The sequence below is a fragment of the Ranitomeya imitator genome, chromosome 2, assembly GCF_032444005.1.
Source record: "Ranitomeya imitator isolate aRanImi1 chromosome 2, aRanImi1.pri, whole genome shotgun sequence".
NCBI lineage: Eukaryota > Metazoa > Chordata > Amphibia > Anura > Dendrobatidae > Ranitomeya > Ranitomeya imitator.
The window spans coordinates 744,491,907-744,495,857 of record NC_091283.1 but is presented as its reverse complement, the minus strand read 5'-3'; the positions used below and the strand labels follow the sequence as shown (position 1 = coordinate 744,495,857).

The 3,951-nt window shown below is 41.5% G+C and overlaps 1 long non-coding RNA gene across 1 annotated transcript; it reads left to right on the top strand.

Moving 5' to 3' along the window:
• Positions 1-2,053: 2,053 nt before the first annotated feature.
• On the top strand, positions 2,054-2,616 carry LOC138665622 (uncharacterized). Its single transcript, XR_011318501.1, has 3 exons — positions 2,054-2,064; positions 2,144-2,237; positions 2,572-2,616. It is a non-coding gene; the product is annotated as an uncharacterized lncRNA (long non-coding RNA).
• Positions 2,617-3,951: the final 1,335 nt, after the last annotated feature.

Genomic DNA, 3,951 nt, shown 5'->3' with positions numbered 1-3,951 from the left:
TATCAGATACATTTTTACGAATTATAATCATTCTACATCAGATTACTGTAAATTAGTGCTCTAGTCTTTAAGACTAAACTTTCCACAATACAAATGACCAGTACATTAGAGTAAAAAAAAGTTCAAAAAGTAATATGCCCTTTGAAATGTAAAAAAGGCAGTAAAAAATGGTAAAGTTGTATTAGAAATATCAGCACAAAGAAATTTGCAAACACATTTTTTATATGCCATAAAAGAGGCAAAAATAATAGTGCTGAGTATGCAAAATACATAACTCAGCAATTGCTTTAAGTTCTTTGTTTATTTGCCTTTAACATTTTTCTAAACCTTTTTGTTTGCGTTTTTCAAAATTGTCTTATTTGTATATTTTAATGGACAATAGTTCTTATGAAACCATTGAGGAATAAACTTCACTCAAGATCAAATTTTTTAACGGCATCATTAAAGGGTTTGTACTGCATTAGAAAAAAGTCTGCTTTTTGCCTAGAACCAGCTCTACATCTGTCCAGGAGCCATATTTGGTAGTACAGCTTAGCCCCATTCACTTGAAACTGGAGTATCGGACAATAGATAAGTGTGACTCAATAGATCCTTTTCATGTAAGCCTGGGCAAACCTCTGAAATTCTAATTGCTTTCAAATGTCATCAGTCCCAAAGCCAGACATTTATGAATATGCATGAGTTTACAAGTTAGTAGCACACCAATTCTTACAGCATATGTGTGTGTTATTCTATTTAGTTTAGCTGGATAATTCCCAGACTACTGTAAAATCTTTTATTAGTATGTAGCTATACATGAGTTGTACAGGAACAAGTAGATCTTTTTTAAAAAAATTATTTTTTTGGTTCTTGTTTAGTTTTTTGTACTTTGTACAAACAAGGGGTGTGGCTCACCCTTTTTTTTTGGGGGGGGGGGGAAGCTGTTCATTTTGTTTATATCGCTTTCCACAGGGAAATGTCTGAACAGCCAGGACCCATGTCCTACTCTGCCCTTATCTATTTCTACATCTGCTGACTCATAGTGAGGTGAACTACAAGAGTTCGGTACCATCCCGATTGGGTACACCTTGTCGTGGTGGGGTGGCTTTTAAATTTTTTTTTTTTTTTAGAAAAGCAAAGATGGCTCAGTACACTATGTTAATTACATATACTATTACTATTTATTTACTTGTTACAGAGTGTTCGCTCATTTTGTTTTTATCTTAGGTTTTTTAAGTTCATGGGTTACGTTTGGTATAACAGCTCAGCTCTATTGACGCTGATGGGACTAAGCTGCAATACACATCACATGTACAGGTGTGATGCTGGTTTTTGAAAAAAAAGTAGCCAAGTTTTGCAATCCTGGAAAATTATTGTTGAAGGAGGCTTCTAAGCTTCATTTATTGATAAGGCAGTACATTTTTACCATGGGATCCACAATTTGTTACTAAGCTCAGAAGTAATTCAGTCACTGTAAGGGCTCATTTAGGCTGGTTTCACATTTGTGGTTGTGTCCGCAGCGTTTCAGCCGCATGCGTCGTGTTTTCCTATCTTTTATGTTGTGGACGCAGGTACATGCGTTTGTATGCTTTTGGCCGTGTTTGGCTACACATGCGTCGTTTCGGCTTGTGCCACTGGGTGCGGCTAATGCAACATGCTGCAATTTTGGTGGTGGCAATTTGTCGCCGCCAAACGTATGCGGATGCTTATGGAAGGAATGCATTGAAACAATGCATTACAGTCTTTGTTTACTGTATGTGATATTTGTAACTTGTATGTAACCCCTTCTCATGTACAGCACCATGGAATCAATGGTGCTATATAAATAAATAATAATAATAATAATAATATGGGAACGCAGGTGTAAGCAAGTACATGCATTCGCTAGTGTTTTCGTATGCATGTGTTTTTCCAGAGTAAACATGTCTAAACACTGATTAGCCACTCCCCCACACAAAGATAGATAAAAAGAATGCGTGGGCACTGGCAGTACACTACTCTACAGACCTGGAAGCAGACAGACTTTGAAGCGGGCACTTGGAAGCAGACTGGAACCTCTCCAGAAGAATCACAACTTTGGCTAATGTGAGTATAAAAGTGAATGTCTGTCTGTCCTTTTTTCTATCTTTAGTATGTACTAATTTCTGTCTATTACTTCTTGCAGCATTCATAATGTCTTCTTCCTCGTCTTCTGAGGAGCGCCCTGGCCCTGAACGTGCTGGGTGGCAAAGTGAAGCGAGTTCATTCCCTACTGAATGGTAAGTATTCTCTGTCACATACAGTATACACATGTGGTCATTTTTTTGGGCTATCAGACCAGTACTTCCACTGCAACGGAGGCAGACCAGGAGCAGCTGCCACAAGTTCGGGTGGCAAGAAAGCGTGTAAGTATAATTGACTGATTGTATTTTTTTTCATGACTATACTATTCTTGCCTGTTTTTTATTTCTTCACTATGCTTCTATCTTCCCTTTTTTTGTCTTGACTACTATTATTTTCTTGACTTTAAGTTATTCTTTCCTGTTATCTGTATCTCTTGTTTTTCTTCTTTTTCTTATCTTTAGAACATTAATGTCTTTCTTTCATTTCTAGATTCCAGAACGGGATGAAGACCTCCTCGATAATGACCTTCTCATTTCCCTGGTCGAGGAGCGAGTCCCATTGTGGGACACCCAGGTTCAGCAGCACTCGGACATCCAGCAGCTGTGGAATGAGGTGGCCCATGCGATGATGGATGGCTGGGACAATGCCGTGCCACGGGTTCACAAGGAATTTTGTAAGTATTTAAATGTTGTGTGATGCACCATTCACCTTGGCAGGGATCACATAACTGTGTGTGATGCGATAAACTCCTCCGAGTTTCTCGGATCACACACAGTTGTGTGATCCCGACTGAAAGTGCATTGACTAAAAATTTTTTCCTTTTTTACACAGTGAACAAAGTCAGAACCCTTTGGCGTTCAATGAAGGATGGCTTCAAAAATGACCTTCGTCAGGAGAGCCAGGTTCGCAGTGGTGCTGCAGCAAGGATCAGAAAGTATAAATATCATAGCATGCTGGCGTTTTTGAGACCGGTCTTTGCCCAGAAAACGTAAGTATTTTTGTGTTGTATTGTATTGTGTTGTATTCCCTAATCTGTTTTTTTCTAGTCCACAGAAGTTGGTGCATTTACTATTGTAAATTTTTGGCACTAATGCTTTTCTTTTATTTTCACAGAACCTGGAGCAGCACCCTTGAACCTGGATCTGGAGCTGTCCTTCATCGAACAGCCACAGACTCGTCCCAGCCATCCACAAGCGAAGCAGCAAGTGGGCCTGCAACACAGACTGGAGACCAGAAAGCTGGTCCATCAGGTGTTCCCCCGTCTCAGTCCTCTGCATCTTTTTTGGGGGGCTCTTCCCACCAGCGGCAGAAGGCCTCGGACAGGTCACTCATGCCTGAGTTTCTTCACTTGAGCTCGATCTTCCAGAATGGCTTAAAGGCGCTGGGAGATAGACTGGAAAGTGGTCTGACTGATATTAACACATATTTATTTAATCAAATTGAACAAGGCATGTTGGAACACCTTACTCCTGATCTCCATCTCAATGTCATGCAGACCTGCAATGCTGCTTACATGCAGGATATGCAGCAGGCTTGTTACTTGCAGCAGTCAGTGGGGGTATTTCCACCGCTGCCAACACTGACACACTGACCTCAATACTGAGTTCTGCATACCACTGCATGACCACCACCATTCCAAGCCCTGCTGGACACCACTACAGCGCCCCCACTATGCCGAGTGCTGCTGCACAGTCCACCGCCACCACCACCATGCCGAGTGCTGCTCCTGCTTGGTCCTCCTCCATCACCACCACCACCACCGACATGTCGCATCAACCAGATCCTGGCAGGCTGTCCACCAGCACCATGCACAGCAGCAGCACCCGTATACTGCCAGGACGTCCACCCCCATCATGCCACAGCAGCAGC